Consider the following 19,845-nt stretch of genomic DNA (forward strand, 5'->3'; position numbering starts at 1 on the left):
TGTAGTGGCTTCTACCAGATGTTTCCTCTCTCTAGCTCCTCCTGCATGTGCCTCAAGCATGTTTGTCAATGCATCAATGTTTCATGCTAAGAGCATATGGGAATACATTCTGCAGGAGGGTCAGCAAATGCCTGGAAGTCTGCTTTTCAGACAAAAAGCAGGCCTCAAGGCCTGCTTTTCTTCTGGATATTTCTTTCTGGGACGGCCAAGAACACAGGACTGCTGCTGTCCAAAGCATTGGTGCGTCTGTGAATGGAAATCCTACTTACCAAACCTGATTGGGATAGTCACATGCCTGGCTCCAGATATGAAAATATGAAAACATGGAGACCCAAAACATAATGCAAGGTATGAAGGTTGTACTAACAGTAGTCATTGTTTCTCTTGCATACTATCCAACACTTCACAGATGAAAACTGGATGGCGTTGAAACTGGGAGGTGTGGCTAAGCAACATCAGAGTGTGGTCAAGATGGTTCAAGTTGTTAAGGAGGAAGAACAGACACATAAGGAAAGGTTGCAGCAGTTTGCTTTTGCAAACTGGGAAGGGTAAGATTCTCTCCCCTCCTCTCTTTTCTCTTGAATTATTTGAAGACCAACTTCTCTTGCTCTTTGAACTGAGCAAGATGTAAGCAAAGAATGAAGGGGGAAATGGAAAGAAGAGACAGAAACTGGGGTATTTTAAAAGCAGCGGAAAAAAATGGAGTGGCAGAAATTCAATCAAGACTGGGGGTAGGGTTGCCAGTCTGAAAACTGTGCAGTCCTGCTGTACCTTCAATGGTTGTGTAGAAGAGGGAATTTCAGTAGGTGTTGCCTGTCACACAACTAGTGCTTTATCACACGACGAAAGCCGAGATGCTGCAAATGAAGAACAGCTTTCTCCTTGCCTCTCTGCATGCTGTTGTAACACTTCTGTCCTACTTCCAGAGGGAGACAGTTGTAAAAGTGTGTCTAAACAGATTTTTCCAAAAGACACACTTTTATGACTGTCTCGCACAAGAAGAGAACGGAAGTGCTTTGATGGCATGTGGAGAGGCAAGGAGAAAGCCACTTCTCTTGCAGTGCATCTTGCCTTTCTTTTGTCATGTAATAAGGCTCAAGGTAGCAAGCAACACAAGCAACACCCGCTGAAAGTATCTCATCTGAACAAACGATAAAGGTACCGAAACTCTCCCCAGTTTTCACTGTGGCAATGCTAGTTAAAGGGTGTGGTATTTCTTATGCTCTGCCAGTCTCCTTTGAAGTCAGCAAGACTTCAGGAATGCCTCACAGGAGGCTGGAGGCAGAAGCAGATGGCATGACCTCGGAAGAGTGCAATGGAGACAAGAAGCTGAAGAAAACATTGCTGGATTGCAGTCTGGCAAACCGTTTCTGATCATAGATTTTTGTAGGGTTTTCGGGCTATGTGGGTTTGTCAGAGAAGATGCCCATAGCCACAGACGCTGGCGAAACATCAGGAATAAACTCTTCTAGAACATGGCCACATAGTCCAAACAGTCCACAAAAACCTATGGATGCCGGCCATGAAAGCCTTCGACTTCACATTTCTGGCCACTTCGATACAAAGAACCTGAACCAGTGCTGGCTCCAGAGTCTGGAGGCACCCCTCGAAATATGGGCCTTCCCCCCCCCACCATTCCCTACTCCCTCTTCTTCTGCAACTCATCCTCACTGTGATAAGTTGCTGCTTTTCCTCTTGATTTTTCCTCTTGACAGAATCCCCACGTGTCCCTATGAAGTAAAAGACCTCATTCACCCAAGCAGATTTCTCAGTGGTTGTCTGAAGAACATGTTAACAGCTCCCACTGGAAACTACCGCCTGAAAGGTAAAGTGACAGTGCCCTTGATTCTAGCTCCAGAGTTTGGGTCTGATTTTGTCCTCCTTCTGCAATTTTGTGCAAAATTAACCAAGCAGCCAACTTCCTGAGGTCTTCTGTTTCAACTCTCATGCGCCCCAATTTGTCTTCCTTCTAGCTGCTCCAGGGGCAATGCAAGTCTCCCGGGAGGACGAAAAACCGTTTTATCCAATGGCTACTAAGTTCTAATACTGGTTCTTTCTCCTCTTTTTTTTATTTGATCATTTATTCATGAAGGCATTAAAGCTGATGTATTGCTCACTTGGGAGGTTCTCCTCCATTCGCCCCCAAACAAAATCAGAAGCCCGCCACTGGCAAATTTATTAGCCGTCTGCAAAGTCCTGGAACTAGTCTCTGGGGAGTCTTAGCCGCAGCATGAGTTTGACTGACTCCTAATGCAATAGTAAACTGGAAATCCATGTTGGCTTGTCCCCCACAACCCCTGAGACAAACAACCAAATTTTAGGGTAAAAGACTTTAACAATGAGATACTTAATGGTATGGTGCCCCTTTACTTTGCACTTGAGGAATATGTCTAGTTCCTCCATAGCTGCCCTTCCAAGTTATAGCCGTCTTCATATATATATATATATATATGTATATAATTGTATACTGTGGTCTCCATATTGATTAATAACTGAGCCAAAGTAGGGAAAATCGTGAACTATTTCAGTGTCTTCCTCATCTACTCTGAAGTTAAGTACCAGTAAATCATTTGTGATTATTATCTTTTGTTGTCTTTCTTGTAAACCCGCCTCCGTACTTTCTTCCTTTCCTTTTTTCAGTAATCATTCCAGGTCTTTGCAATTTTCTGCCAGTTGTATGGTGTCATCTGAATATCTACAATCAAATATCTAAACTGCTTATAATTTTCATGCCTCTTTGTTCTGAGTCTAATACTGCTTTACATATGATATCTTCAGCATACAAGTTCAACCTTGCCTGGCCCCATTTCCAATTGAAAACCATTCTTTGGTTCAAACAAACCATTGTGTTCAATGTACAAATGCCCAGTTTTCTTTCCCAGTTTTCAAAGGCACTGTTGCTACTGCTTACTGTTGAGAAGGAGTGAGGACACATGCCCTAGGATTGAGAAATGGCTAGTCTAGGGTATAAGGGGAAGGGAAATGAGGGTGTACTCCATCTGGGAATGCATAATTGTTGGTTTTTATTTTATTTTATTGTATTGTAGCTAAAACCAATCACTTCTTCCTCCTGTGAGTTCTTTCCCCTTGATATCTTCCCGTTCCTACTAGTAAGCATTGGCAGTGGTGGCCCTTGTCACGACTTGACAGCTGCCAGGTGTGGGAGAGGACATACAACAGAGAGCATTATGCTCTCCCCACTTAATGCAGGATCATGGCAACTGTGCCCTGCTATCTCTTTTTGTTTTTGTTTTAATTACACCTCTTCGTGAGTTGGTTTAAGTCCTGATCATGGAAGAAAGATGGATTATAAGTCAAACAAACAAACAAACATATGCATGTATATTTAAATAACATAAAATTCCAAGGAAGAAGAACCAGTTAGTCCAGGCTCTTAAGGGTGTGTTGTCGAAAATGTACATTCGTTTCTTTTCCCTTCTAAGCTGAGACCAACTGCATCTTCTACACAAAACATACACAGACACACACACACACATACACACACACACACTGGTTGTAGCTTAATGATGGATAAGTTTATGCCTTTTGCAATGTAACAGTACCTTTTAAAGTTGCCTTTAAAGGACATGCGGCCTCATTAAATGATGAAGAAAGAATGTCCTGTGGTCCAACTTCCATCCCACGCATCCTACTACTGAATGAAAGGAGTCCAGATGTGTGCACATGTGTTCAAACCATTTTAAAAATGCTAAGTATAACTGCAGCTAACTAATTGGATTAGAGAACCTTGGAACTATAATTTTAACTAATTAATTGGGGGGGGGGCAGAACAAGTTAAAGCTCTGTGCTCTTGAGATAGGTTGGATGTCCCTCACAACCATGGGCACTTGAGAGGTGCCATGGAAGATTCTCCACTTCTCACTATCAGAAGCGTATGCCCGCTGGGTGTTTGGGGGGGGGGGGTCTCCTTCATCAGTTGCCACTTACTGCCATCCCATCAGCCAGCCTCTCTTTATTTCCCAACCTTCGACTCCAATTTCACAGCAAGCTGATTCCATCATTTCGGACCTTTCTGTGCCTGTTAATCATCCTCGCCTTTTCCCCACCCGCTCGCTGTTTCTCGTCTCGGGCCAGGTCACTCGGGTGACCAGGGAGACACCCGAGGCTTGCCAGTCTTCCCATCTTGACAATGAGCATTCAGAGGCATTATCAATCTGTGTGCCTCTTGCTTCCATCACTGGCAATGACAGAGCTATCAATTAGTGCGAAAAGATAATGTGGTGGCGGTGGTGGGGGAGAGCGTTAGATTAGACATGATTAGATTAGAATGGGTTCGTTAGATTAGGAGACTATCAGGCAGCAAGAGATAAGAGATGGAGGCAGAGAGAAAGAGATAGATTAGATAGATAGATAGATAGATAGATAGATAGATAGATAGATAGGACAGGCCTAGCTAAAGACATTCTGGGGGCAAAAAAACCAATATGGCAACCTGCCATGTTCACACACAATTATTCAGCAGGGTATGGCATAAATGGGAGATGCTTTTTGCATCTATGTTCATGGAGCTAGAATAGGAGAATGACCCATCAGTGATGTTGCAGAGCAGTGAGCTCTCTGTCACAGAAAAGAATATATGCGCTGAGGCATGACACCACTGGCTCTGAGGCAAGATGTCTACATCCAGAATACCACTACAAGCTCTGTGGTAGGGTTGCCAGAGTGAAAACTGGAATGAGCTCTTATGCCTTTAATGGCTGAGTCAAAGAGGGAATTTCAACAGGCATTGCTTATCATGCAACTACGTACCAAGCGATACCTGCTGAAATTCCCCCCCCAGCCCCATTCACACTACAAAAATAATCTCGGATTAATCCAGGTTGAATCCTTGTTGTTTACACACATCCCAAATTATTCTCAGTTCACTTTTGGGGGGTTCTGGCAAAAAAAACCAAAAAAGAAACCCATTTAACTGGGGATTTTTGATACTGTTTTTCGCCTGAACTTTTCCTGGAAGGTCTGAATCAATCCACATCATTGGTAGAGTGAATAAGTCTCCAAATCGATTTGGATTGTTCTGTATCATTCAAAGGAAAGAAAGCAGCTCCATTTTATCCTGAAATGATGGCATGTGTGAATAACACAGGGGTTACAATGACTCAAACAGATTCGCAAACCCAAAACAAAATGGGAACAAGAAACCTGATATGCATCAGCATGCGATCCATAAAAAAATGAGTGTGAATGCATCCCTAGAGACAGCCATTAAAGGTATAGGACCCATCTCCAGTTTCTGTTGCAAAAAAGAGAACTAAATATGCCTGAGACAGATGTCAGATTTGGCCTTATAGCCAACAGTGTAGTGAAACCAGGGCTTGCAGTGTTGAATCAGTAGGGCTGCCCTGGGGACTTTACATTCCACAGCCTGGTTCATTTCTTTTCTTTTGACTTGGGTTGCCATGGGGCATAAGGGATAGGACTCCTCTGCCTGTATTGATTATGTAGAACAGGAACTTTCAGTAGGTGCTCCTTGCATAAGAAGCAACATCATCTGAAATTCCTTCTTCTACACAACCGTCAAAGGTACAGGAATCCTGCCCCTTGTTATCACCTGGCAACTCTAGTTTTTGCAAATGATGCCACATCACCAATCCTCTTCTGTATTAAAAATAAAATGATAACAGTGGGGTAGGCACAGAAGCCCTGCCCTTTATTTCACTTGGCAACACCATCTAGGGATGCCAGACTGAAAACTGGAGGGGGCCCCTGCCTCTTCAGTGATTGTGTAGAAGAGGGAATTTTGACAGGTATTGCTTGTCACACAGTCAGGTAACAAGCAACACCTGCACAACAATTAAAGGTGCAGGAGCCCTTTCCACTGGTCACTGTGGGGTGGCCTGCAGCCACCTTCAACTGTGCCGTATTGGGGCCGCGGCAACCACATGCCACAGCCCCGATCCGGCCTTTCCAGGGTGCAAAAAGGAGCTGCAGAAAGTGTCTCCTTTTTGCACCCTGGAAAGGGAGTGATAGCTGCAACACTGTGCCTATATGGCACTCCTTCAGCACTGCGTCATACAGATACAGTGCCATAGGAGTGCTGTGATGCTGTGCATTGTGTGGAGCGGTGCACAGCATTACGGTGCCCTGGGGGGCGGAGTCGGAGTGTGCGTCATGTGGACGCAATGCCCCGACTCCGCCCTCAGGCCGGCTTTAATGGCTGGTCTGAAGAACCCCTTTGGCAACCTTAATTCTCTAACCTCTCCCTAATGCCTAGACCTTGCTCTCCTCCTAGAGCCAAGATTAAAATCCCGATTCTCCGATCTCCGCCTGCTCTTATGCTCTTAACCACTAGACCTCACTTTCTCCCTTCCAATTAAATCCTCCGGCTGTGGTGCCCATCATTGGTTCTAAATTTTTATTTTCCTTTGGAAATTGCCCTGTAATCTGCTTTGTAATCGCCACGGTGCTAATTATGCAAATGGCATGCAAATGACGCACTAATCATAGTGAGGTTATGGGGGAACGGCAAAGCATTTAAGGGCTGGGGAGAGGAGGGGGTGGAAAGAGACAGCCTGTGGGGTTGGAGGCCTCGGGCTTGTGAGGGTTACACAATGCGCCAAGGAGAGCAGGACAGGCAAGACAAGGAGAAAATGTTATATAGACTCACTCACCCTTCTGCTCTGTAACCAGCCGACCCCTAAGAAATCAGGCCGTAAAATTGACCTTGGAACAGGAATGCTTTCCAATGTTTTCATTATTATTATTACAGTATTTGGTTTGTGTACAAAAAGGACTCAGCTAAAACAAGGGTGGCCCTAGGTCCCTGGACAGGCCCATAAATGTTATGGGGAGGGGGGCATCTAAGGAAGGAGCACATTCGAGAACATAAATACTGGTAGCTTAATACTTTTTAAGCCCTTTAATTACTTCGCAGAGAGCAATGGGATGGAACACTGCCTGCATGATTTTTCCTTGCACATTTTCCCTCCTCGTATCTCCAGGAGTAAAAGGATGACAGGATGACTTTTAGAAAAGGAAAGGCTTATTTTTAAAAAAGGAAAATTTGGAGAGGGGCGATGGGATTTGCCACTGGAGACTCAGGAACCTCCAGACTCCCTGCCTGAGGTTTCAGTCCCATATAGGCATATCTCTGCATTCCTGGGCATTGCTTCTTTAACTGAAAATTTGGTACCAGAGGTACAAAGCATATGGAGAGAATAGGGATAGGTTCCTACACCACCACCCCAAAAACGAAACCAAAACTAAAAGAGCGCTGCCACATGTTTCAGCAATTTGTTTAGTTAAAATGAACCAACATGCATTTGGGAATGAAACTACAGGTTCAGATAGTTGCTGTTATTGTTGTGTGCCTTCAAGTTGTCTCTGATGTATGGCGACCCCAAGGCCAAACTATTGTGGGGTTTTCTTGGCAAGATTTGATCAGAGGAGTCTTGTCGTTGCCTTCCCCTGAGGCTGAGAGAATGTGACTTGCCCAAGGTCACTCAGTGGGTTTCATGGCCGAGCAGGTAATCGAATTCTGGTGTCCTGAGTCATAGTCCAACACTCATATTACTATGCCATGTTTGTATTAACAACAACAACAACAACAACAATACTTTCTGTATCTTCTAGAGACTACTTGAAGGCTTCTTGCAAATACATCCAGGAAAGACTTTGTCTCTCATCACTCTCTGCTTTTCTTATGAATTCCATTTTGGAAGCAAAACCTATAGATCTATGCTTTTAAAACACACACAGAGCCTAAGGGTAGTTCTTGAGACAAGCATATAATGCATGCTCAGTAAGGACTTCTGGTGGCAGCTGCTGTTTACCTTGCCTGCTGTAAGCATGCACAGACATATAAATATATATGTATAAATTATTATTATTATTATTATTATTATTATTATTCCATTAATTTAAAAAAAAACCTACCAAAACCAAACATTCTAACAAATCAGAAAAATATATTTACATTTCCTTTTCAAGTCAATGCTCTCACTCTGAGATTTCTCATCCTTGCCATGAAGATCAGAGAAGAGCATTCAGACCCTGAAATGTGGGGTCTCTAGTCCAGACCACAAACCAACAGCAAGCTCAGGGCTCAGGATTCCTGGGGTGTGTGCGCATTGATTGTGCATTCCTGCATGGCAAGGGGGTGAACCTGATGACCTTTGAGGTTTCTTCCATCTCTTTGATTCTATGATTCTATGATCTGAACTCCTGCTCTGTTGTAAACTAACAACATTTGGAAAGCCCCAGGTTGACCATCACTGGGGTGCACAGGGATAGGTCAGATGAAGAAATACTCTGACCTGGTGCAATGCATCTTCCTACATCCCTATGATGGTGTCTGGCCACTGAGAGGACAGGTTAAAAATGGCTGTTCTTCTTATCCCCATTTAGAAAGCTTGGAGAATTCACAGCCTGATTGTAACACTTGACAGGAATTCTGTCTGGTTTCTGACATCTCCAGCAGTTGTCAGAACGAGCTGCTTTCAATCTCTCTTTCATTCTTGCCTTTCAGAAGAGCTGTGAATGTTTCTTTGCTGTGTAAAGGACATTTCCTTTTCTTTCTTCCTTCCTTCCTTTTAAAAAAAAATAGCCCCCGCTCTTTTGTGAATGCACTTCTAAGCAATACTTGCAACCTCAAAGGACAAGGATAGAAGATAGAAGGGCTTCTAATCAAGTGTTAAATAGGAGATAATGTTGATTTGGTTCATGCTGCTACAACATTCCTGTTGCCCTATTGTATCCAATTTGAGACAGAGCCTGGAGAAGCTACTTTTTGGATTACAATTGGCTTAGCCCCGAGAAGGATGCATGGCTGATCTAAGACATTTTTGCTACCCGAGGAAAAAGATTTTTCCATTACATATACCAAAGCCAACCATATTGGCAGTTTAGCACTGGTCATCGGATGAGGGTCATCTATTGTCCTCGACAGCAACCAGTGTAAGGGTTGCAGGACAGTTTGTGAGGGTTGCTGGATAGTTGTAGTTTATGCCCCCTACAACTGGTGGGGAGGAGGGTAGAACCAAGAGATCTCCAAAGGAGGAACCAAGAAGTCTCCAGAGCCTAGACATCCAATTTGTGGGTCATCCGATTAAAAACTGAAGAGGGCTCCAGTATCTCTAATGGTAGGAGAGGAAATTTCAGCAGGTGCGGTTTGCTATGCAACCAGTTAACAAAGTCTGATAAAGTTATTTCTTCTGTACAATCCTTAAGGTATAGAAACACTCTCCAGTTTTCACTCTTGCAATCCTAAATACAACCCAGTTGCTACCCAGATTGCCCTCCAGTGCTATCTCGAAACCTTGGCATCTCTGTTACTAGAAATTAAATAGTTGCCATGGTGGTATTTCTTAATTTTCATTGCAATCCTGCCAGTAAAGAATGAATTTTGCTGATAGGAAATGTGTTCAATAGACAAAAATGCCTTTGCTATTGCTTGGTGTTTTTTAAAACACACACAACTTGTACCCCATTTCCAGTGAACGTAAATGAAAATATAAACCATCTCTCAAAGAACCTGTAGTTTGCCCCCTTGATGAGGAAAAGTATATTAGCTCATTCAAGAAATACTATAGCCTGGTGTTTAAAAGAGTAGAGGACAAGGTGAGGGGAGAATGAGTATGCGTAAATATCACTTGAAAAGAGCAAGTATGAAAATTAGTCCTATTATCTTGCAAGGCAGCCTAGCACAAATCAACACAATCTCCCAGCTCCAATCTGAAATGTATTGATTCCTGCTCATAGGATGGCTGTTTGGATAATTAGTTGCTATGGTGGTGGTGAACCCATTTTTGGATTTATGAATGCTCCCTCCACAGTCGCTGTGGCTTGTGCAGGAAAACATCCTGGTGCTGGGCTATTTTGCTGGCGGAGATCTGGTACCAAGAGAACTCAGGTACAACTCATGTCAGTGAGCCAGCAAATCCAATCTGGGCTTTAGATGGTTTCAAAGGTGTTATCCAAAGTGCTGAACCTATTTCGGAGATAGGGTTCATTACCTTGGACAACTCCTTCAATCCAGGTTTAATCTGGAGTAGATTCACTGTCCCACAGACATGGTGTTCCCCAGCTGCTACTACCCACAACAGCCATAGGAGAAATGGTTACAACACTGCACAGTTTTAGGCAGATTTACTCGGAAGGTAAGGAAAGTGGTGTGGTTCAGCCAGATCCTCTCTACCCTGTCCAAATGTGCCGCCAATTCGTACCATGAATTCCAGAGGGATAAATGCTGTTTATTCTGCAAACCATTTAAATCAGTGGACTTCCAGTGAAAGCCAGTCAAGCCTAAAGTCAAGGGATTTTCCCAGTGCTGCCCAAAAAATGTAATTCTTAGATGGTTTTGCTCTGTTCGCTATCTATTAGTCTAATCTACTTCACAAGGTTGTTGTGAGGATAAACTGGGGTGTTGTGAGGACAAACTACCATGTGCATTGTCTTGTACTCCACAGATGCAAGATGTGAATGAAATGGGAACATAAACAAATCCTGGAGCGATGATGATAATGATGATGATGATGATGATGATGATGATGATGATGATGATGATGATAGAGTTTATTTATATTTCCCGCCTCTCCCAAGGATCGAGGCAGGATTATAACAATACAATAATACAATAATACAAAATATAGTCAATGAAACACTAATATTGAATTTACCAATTCCTATTAGTTCTCTAAAAATCGATTTATCAGTAGCTAATGAAAGCGTGCAACAGAAATATATCAGAGCATACAGTGTTGTCCACTCCATACAGACACATCACAAGGGTTGAAGTTCAGAGCATGGCTTTATAGGCAAAATTGCTGCTGTGCCCAAGCAACGTTCTCTGCCTGAGTACCTAAAACTTGGCGGCCAGTGTATGTCTTCATGCATACGCAGCTTCCAGGAAATGCAACTAACAACAAAAGATTTCTTCTCATTTAGTCATTGCTGGGAAGTCTCCCACAGCTGTCGCACAAATCCTTCCAGTTCTTATGAACAAAAGAAAGATGATGGAAACAGGAAGGCAGCTGATGAGGAGCCATTAAGATCATCATCGGCACTACTACCATCACCACCCTATTCGTTCAACCATCTCCCTCATGATTTCAGAAACCTTTCTTTTCCTGGGTGCAATCCAGCAAAACATGAGTTCTTGGTAAGGCAGTGACTCTCTGGCTAGGCTGTAAAACATGTGACTTTTGTAGGGCAGGGATGAGGGCATTGCACCTCCAGTAAGAATTCTGCCTCCCAGATGAAATGGTCCTTCCATCCCCAGATTACTAGCACTGGAGAGACCAAGACATTGAAAATCGTTCACAGCTAGAAGTCTTCTACTAGATGTGTTGGCATTCCCTTACTCGCTTTGTCTGTTTTCTTTGGATGCCTAAACTAGCTCTAAATCCCAACTGAATTTATAAATCACTATAAAGGTAGAAATTTGGGGACTGGTATAGTCAACAGAACAGAATTCATATGTAGAAAGCAATGCTCTCCTGTTGCCTTCCCTTCTCATAGGCCTGTTACAGACTGCCAAAATAAAGCTGCTTCGGGTCTCTTTGGAGATATGCTGTTTAAATTATGCATGGATCCTAAGAGTCCGGAGGTTGCCAAAGCCACACTCCATTCCTAAGCACTGGAGTGCAGCTTTGGTGCAGCTTCCGGATTCTTAGGATGCATGCATCATTTAAACAGCATACCTCCAAAGAGACCCGAAGCAGCTTTATTTTGGCAATCTGTAACAGCTACCTGAGGAGTGTTCCCATGACTCCATAAACCCCCATTATGATTGTTCACTAAGAATCATGGCTACTACCCTTCTCTCACACAGACTAGTGCTGGGGACAGGGTTGACACAAAGCTGTGCCCTTTAGCGGTTTTTATGCCACCCAGAGTGCTCAAAACACTGTCATCCCTTGCCAAAAAGACATTTTTGTAAGATTTCAGGGATTACATTTCCCCCTTAATTTGAGATTTTCAATGGAGATACTGTTGCGTATCCCAACACCCTGTGAGGCTGGATTGGTCTGTACAAGCAACAGGACAGTTCAGTAGCAGCACCTTAGCTGATAAGTCATGCTGCCTCTGTACTTAACATCCAACAGTCAAAACTCTGTTATTTTATCTGGAACTTGGGTTTTAATTTGTTGATTTGTTTTGTTGGCTTTAAAAATCATTTAAATCCTATCTTTAAATCGCAGCTGGCATCCTGTTTGGCTGTTACAAGGTCATAAGCATGTAAATATTTGGTATTCACATTTATGATTGTAGCACCATTATAGTACTTCAAATGCCTACCTTGGAATCCAGGCAAGTGTACCGAGAGCCAGAGTTCAGTGGTGCGCTAAAGGATGTGTGCAAGAGAGCTACAATGTGATGAGCACAAAAAGCCTTCTCAGATTATGGCTTGCTGGAGGAGGCAGGGCTCTGGGCACATCATCCTCCAGTGTCCTACTCTTCAACACCACAGAACAACATTCCTTGGTGTGGCTGCCTGAATTTTAAGGTGGGTTTGGAGTGTCATATTGGAAGAAAGAATCTAACCACAACACAGTACCTATGTGTCTGATGCAGGATCTTGGGCGGTACAGTCCGCCCTTCTCTTACGCGGGGGATCTGTTCTGGACACCCCCCCTGCATAAGCGAAAAAATGTGGATGCTCAGTCCCCATTCAAACAAATGGGTCTTGTGCCCGCGGCGGCACGACAACGGCACGTGAGGCGCACACCACAGGAGCGTGTCACATTTATGTGAATGGGACGTGCCACCCCATGCACCCCGCACGCTCACATGTGGCTTTCAACATATGCTCAAAGGCATGTATAACGTGGATGCACTGTATTTTAATATGAATATCAATAATATTTAATATTTTTACTGAATATCACTTTAATATTATCAATCACTTTTGCAACTGATAATACTATAAATACATTTAGCATCCGATAGCAATAGCAAGTACATTTCTATGCTGCTTATCAGTGAACTAGCACTCCCCAAGCGGTTTACGATGTGTAAGCCAATTGCCCCAACAAGCTGGGTACTCATTTTACCGACCTACGAAAGGATGGAAGACTGAGTGGAACTTGGAGCTCTGAAGGATCAAACTTACAATGCTGTGGCTGTAGTACCAGCATTTAAGCAGTGTGACACCAGGGCTCCTGATCCAACATTCACAGGTTTACCTTTCCCAGATTTGAGGATTTGATTAGTATGTTCACTCTAGGAATCCCTAGGACCTCCAGATGTGAATTTCTAGCATACAGTTGTGCTGGAGGACTTGGAGATTCTTAGAGAAGTCTTTTCTCAGGTTCAAAAAAAATAGCATTCACATTTTTTAAAATTTATATTTATTTATATTCGTGGTTTTTCCACTTTTGCAAAGGATGGACTATAAACGAAGTAATAAATAATCCACATGAAGCGATTTGGATTATATGATTAATTTTCCATACCATTTCTGCCCACTCTTTGAAACTGCCCAGGGTCACAATTGAGCTGGTCAGGGGTGACACATCTCTCACAAGTTACAGTGTAGTCATGCCTGAAATATAAGTCCATTAGGAAGTCGCAAATGAATGTTTTCAAGGAGAGGATGTATACTTATATTCTTCTCTGTCTCCCTGTTACAAACACACCCCACAGAGAATAATTGCTCCATAAGAAAATGCACTTGTCTGCATTCATAGCCATCTTTTCAAGTGAAATGGCTCCAGGTATCTCTGAAAGCCAATTAATTAGTTGACAAATGAGTGCCTAATCTAATTAAGACCCATTTTCCAGGGTGTAATGAAAAGGGTTTCAACACAGGGAAAGGTAGCAGTGGAGTTAATTTTTTAAATGGTCAATTTGGCCTCAGAACAGGAAAAATAATCATAACATCTTAAAAGTGTTTATTCAGAAATTGGTCACCCACCGCTGAGAAGCAGCTGCCACTCCGAGGAAGATGAGACACAGGCCTAGTAGATGAGGGTCTAGCAAACGTTAAGAAGCAAGCGCATTGGGGCTCTGTGGTGGGGGATGGATACGGTAGATACTTAACTGCACAATTTCATAGTAGATAAAAATCCATTTCACACTTTACATGGCAGTTGTATTATTATTATTATTATTTGCAGTGGTTTCATAAGCATTCCTTACAGAAAAAGTGTAAAACGCGATGAGCGGCAGACAGACATGTGTTTGCAAATACGCGTTAGGTGTGAATGGTAACCTTTGCCCTTTTGGGGCTCACAAACAGTGAAATATGGGGGCCTAATTTGAATTCCTAGTCCCATTGTAAACCCATTGAATCAAGTACTGCATGGAAAGTCAGCACTGGTAATACAGGCCATTGGTTCACCAGATCTGTTTTAGTTGGTATTGTAACCTCCAATGTTTCAGAGGAAAACCAGGAGATGTGGGACCAAGCGACATCAAAGCATAGTCAAGATGGTAAAAGTTATTAATGAGGAGGAATGTACAAGCTAAGAGAGGCTGTGGCAGTTTGCTTTTGCCTGACCCTGATGGGAATGGCAGGATTCTGCCCCCTCCTCTCCTCTCTGTTGGATTAACTACATGCAAACTCTTCTTGTGCTTTGCTGTATTGAATGCAAATTGATCTTTCAGGGGTGAGAGGAGGAGAGAGAAATTTGGACATTTGAAAAACCTCTCCAAAAGTGGGATGAGGAGGTTTAATGGGCACTGTCTCTGCTAAATCAGGGACATTAAAGGGTATGTAAAGTCAACCCTGATAATAAATTCCATTGATTCAGTGGATCTACTCTGGTTGGAATAGCAATTAAATGTAAATGTGATTGTTTAGAACTGTCCCATTGGCCATAATGAGGGAGTTGTTTCAGTTGCTTCAGATGGCAGATACTTGGAAGCAGGCAGCCCTCGCCCCTGTTCATCTCAAGCCTCCAAAACATGGAAAGGCTCGTGCATGCAAATGATTCCTCTTGGGAAAATGTAGCTAAACATAGGCACAAACCATATCAATCCACAGGATATTGTTGGAAATAAATAAATTTTAAGGCACAACAGGGGACAAGGTAGCTCAATGGGAGGTCATGACTGCAGGTGCTTCAGCTGGAACAAGAGACAAGATAGCTGAAAAGGAGCCATGCTTGAAGTCACTTTAGCTGGCTTGGGTTAAACATGCACAAGAAAGCTTGCTAAAGTTTGTTTTTCTACAGATCCTGGGCCCCAAGCTTCTGCTTAGTTATACAGAGTTTGCTGCTGCTGCTTCTGAAAGATTGCTGAAATACATATTTGAAAAATAGAAACAGTAACTGTTGAGCAAATGAACAGACGAAACAAAGCTGGCTTGGCAGTTTTGAAATAGGAAGAGAAAGGAAGAGATAGGCAAAAGAGTTAGGCCTGGGAAGTTAATGAATCAGAGTGGTATATTCATTTTAGTATTGATTTTTGCAGAATGTGCATAAACATAAGAGTGTTTGCTAAGAGTGTAATGTAAAACTTACCGTAACCTTTGGGAAATTTTGAAAAGTGATGATCTCATCCTAGAGTGGTCTTGAGAATAAAAGGTACAAAACGGCGATGTGTTTCTGTGTTCAAGTAGCCCTTCTCCTGGCTCAGACCAGTGTTCGGACTGTGCGCATGAAATAACATTTGGCTTTGCCTCATCCATTGCTGTATCCTATGTCTCATAGAATCATAGAATTGGAAGAGACCATAAAGACCATTGAGTCCTTAGATTCAAACTACAGGAAAAGTGATTCCAGCTCAACATTAGAAAGAACTTCCTGACAGTATGAGCTGTTTGACAATGGAATACAGTGCGCCCGCATCATACACGGGCGCACCATACATGGCTTTCAGCATACGCTGAAAGCCGCTAGGGAGCCCACGGGGCACAAGGGGCGGCACGTCCCATTAAGAATAATGAGGCGCGTGCTCATGGTGCGTGCATGCCACTGCGTCGCCATGCCGCTGCACCATACACAAGCCCCATTATTTTCAATGGGGCTCAACCATACTTGGGTTTTATGCTGGGAGGGGAAACGGATCCCCCACATAAAAAAAGGGTGCACTGTATACCCTTGGACTGTGGTTGAGTCTCCTTCTTTGGATGTTTTTAAACAGAGGCTGGATGGCCATCTGTCGGGGGTCCTTTGATTGTGTGTTTCTGCATGGCATGAGATTGGACTAGATGGCCCCTGTGGTCTCTTACAACTCTATGGATATTATCAAAAAGGGGAAAAAGCCGGGAGTAAAAGGCATACTCCCAGCATAATTGTGCAACCACACTGAAGGTTTTCAGACACATCATGTTCATCCAGGACTTATCCTGTGAAGATCCAGGAATGCTCCTGGAATTAAACCGTTCTTGGGACTTCCCCATGATTGGTTTGTTTGTTGTTGGAGCATTCCTGGATCTTCACGGGATAAGTTCTGGATAAGTGTGACGTCATCTGAAAATCTTCAACAGGAGGTTTTTCACACGACGTTTCTGCAGAACAAAAATAACATGAAAATAAAGCAAACGTAAAGGGGACAAAAGTGACATCTTTTTACTTTCAGGAAGTTCCGAAAGTAAAAAGGTGTCATTTTTGTCCCCTTTACGTTCATTTTATTTTTGCGTTATTTCTGTTTTGTGGAAATGTGTGTGAAAAACCTCCCGCATTTGCGGTTTTTCTCCCTACTTCTAAAATCCCATTTCGGAGCGGGATTTATCTAGTGTGATAAGGGTCCTATGATTCTATGATGGGAGAGGGCTTCTCAGTCAAATGCAGGGCAAGGCAAGGCAAGGAGAGTGCATCTGTTTCGGTCCCAGGTCAGTGCAAGGATGGTTGTGCGAACACCTGCCTGTTACTCTGCTGACCCCTGACCCAACAGAGCCCCAGAAAAAGGATAGCATGGGCTCAGCCTGTGCTATCTTGGCCCATCTGCTCAGACTCTGAACTGAGACAAGCTGCTTCTCCGTGATCTGAATCACATCACCCCTCGCTCTCCTCCCTATCAGTATGCAACAGTAGAAGATGCCCCTGGTGTTTGACAGCTGCCGAGACTGTGGGAAGACACGGAATTGCGCATGCAGAGCTATGTGCAGATGTAGGATCCCCACCTATGGGAAGGGATTTATCTTACTAACATATCCATTTTAGGTCGTTTTAAGATGGCTTTCACATTAGAACTCCTTCTTTACTGCTACAATTGAAATTGGACGGAAATGGAATTAAAACAGTTGTTCTCTGTACCACTTAATAGGTTACTACAGTATATCATCTGCAAATGCCCATCTCTTGGCCAAGGTTCTAATTAAGCATCAGATAATGGGTTACTTCATCAGTAATCCCCTGGTTATGCTGAACTGGAAGTCATCTAATGAAAAAGCTGTATAGCCGAAGCTTCTAATGAAATGTTCTGTAGCCCTGCACTTGCGGAAGCAATCTAAGGGGAAAAGCCTCTCTTAAAGAAGGCTGGGAATAGGAGTCGAGCAGGTTTCCGAGATCTTTAGCAGCGACAGCGCTTCTGTGCGCAGGACAATAGTCCCCAGAATTCCCCTGAAACGGGGAAAGGACTGGTAAATCAGGTTTAAATCTTTAGCTTGGGCATATGCGGGAGGGTCTTGGGAAATGGTCATTTCTGTAGTCTTGTGAAATAAAGCTTAGAATACCTGTGAAATGTGATTGACAAAAAGAGGTAAAATGAGCAGACAGTCACAAACCAGGTAGGTGGATAGTGTTATTATATGGTTTAACCACTAGGTTGCATATTGTATGATTTAACCACTAGGATTTAGTTGTATTATGGCTGGAATCAGGAACTTCAGCTTCTTTTTTTAAAAAAGAGAGTTAATAAAGTTCTTGTCTAGCTTTCTGACTGACACGACTTCTATGGCTGCATCTACACTGCAGAATTAATGCAGTTTGATCGTGCATTAATTGCCAAGACTCAATGCTCTGGAATTGTGCGATTTGTACTTTTGTGAACCATTTATCAGAGAGCTCTGGTGCCACAACAAGCTACATATCCACAGTGATTGGATCCCAAACAATATTGGCTCCCTGGGACCAAATCTTAAAAGGATTTTCCTGCACCATTCTTTCCTTCATCTTGCCTACTCTGATCACTTGACGCAAATTGCTATGCCCTACCAACCTCCAGGAAAAAGCGTAACATTGGCCCATCTGCCCTGCTGCTTTGAAGCCATCAAAGGACCCTTGGGAACTCCAACAGGGAGGCTGGCTACCCCATAATCTAGGGTTGAACATTACTAGGGGTTTCCTTTCAGTCCTTTAAAGCCTGGGTTGGTTAGAAGCCAAGACATCGAAAGGCCTTGCAGCAGTGTCTGTAACATTGCCCTCCATTAAGGAGGATTCTTTCATTTAGCTTTAAGGGCTCAGTCATTCTGGCAAAAAGAGCAGATATTGATTAGGAGGAGAAGAGATGGAAGTGAAGAATTTATAATCTGGCATCTCATTGCAGACCGAGTATGTATGTGCGTGTTTAAGTGGCTGGTATAGATTCTCTCCCTGTCTGCAAAGATGAGCACCATCATGCATACTTGCCAACATTTCATAGATAAAAACCAAGCCACATGTAGTCAATCAACATCAGAGTCTGGTCATGATGGCAAAAGTTATTCATGCGGAAGGGGACACAAGCTAGTACTGGCTGTAGCAGTTTCCTTTTGCCTGGGTCTATAGGGAAGGGCCTTCTCTCCTGCCCTCCTTCAGGTAACTGAGTACAAAGTACTTTTTCACTTGGAACTCAGTTTGCAGCAACTGAAATACGATGAGGCGAGGAAAGCCGTGATATTTTAAAAGCAGTTGAAAAGGTAGGATGAGCAAAGATTAGGCAGGATTGCCCCTGACACATTGGGCCAGTTGGATGGTGTGCTTCATGTAGTGCCAAAGCTAGATTCTGGTGCAAGTTTTACGAAGTGACATTTATAGGATTCCTGTTGCAATCAAGATTTAGATGCCAAGTTTCTGCAAAAACTCAGAATGTCAAGTTAGGCACAATTTCTGTTCAGAGAATGTGTGTGTGTGTAGTGTAAGGCAATGGTGAAAGCTATGGATCCCTTTCCTATAACATGGCGCAAATGATGATTATATGCTACCTGACCAATTTTAATTCTAACAGGGAAGAAACTGAAGGGGGAAAAACATTTTTGCACTTGCTTCATGGACTCCCTGGTGCTCATCCCTGAGCTGCAGGTTAAGAACCTGTCTTGTCACATGCCCTCCGACTCTCCTAATACATCAGGAATAGCCCTCATGAATCCTTTGCCAACCCACTTTTACAGTTCCTTCAAAAATGTCCCAGTTAGTCTTCTCCTCCCACTTTCCCACTTTGTTCCCAGTTTAATTCAATTGCTGTAAACTGAGTTGAAAGTGCAAAAACAGTTTGTCTTCAACTCAGTAATGGGGAGGGGGGGAATTCAGACAAAAGTATATTGCTGCAGCCTCTCTAAACCTATCAGTTCTTTCTCATTGTCTTTATTACATTCTGATATTTCTTGACCACATCTGTTCTGGTCTTCATCTTGCAAATGTTGGAGGGTATGCTGTAAGAGTTCGATCTTCCCTGCTCCACTGCTGCAGTTGCCACTGTTTTGTGTTTAGCTGGAGTAAATACAATCTGATTTCAGTTTGCAATGACAGAGGGGCTTTTGAATATTCTAGTACTGTTCTCCCAGGTGAATACAGTGGTTATGTTCTCAGATTTCATGCTAACAGCCATTAGCGACCTATCTTTCATGTGTTTGTTTTAATGCTTTTTAAAAGTCATCGAAGGTAACAGCCCTTGCGATGTCTGGCGGCAATGTCTATACGTTATAAATCAGCCTTTCATTGAAGCAGTCTTGGACAGACCAGGCCATCGCGGCCTCATCGGATTGACAAGGATCCTGCCGAGACCTAGACAGAAGCTTTT

Source organism: Sceloporus occidentalis, unplaced genomic scaffold (genome assembly GCF_023333645.1).
Source record: "Sceloporus occidentalis isolate IW3139 unplaced genomic scaffold, rSceOcc1.0.p SCAF_13, whole genome shotgun sequence".
Taxonomy (NCBI): Eukaryota; Metazoa; Chordata; class Lepidosauria; order Squamata; family Phrynosomatidae; genus Sceloporus; species Sceloporus occidentalis.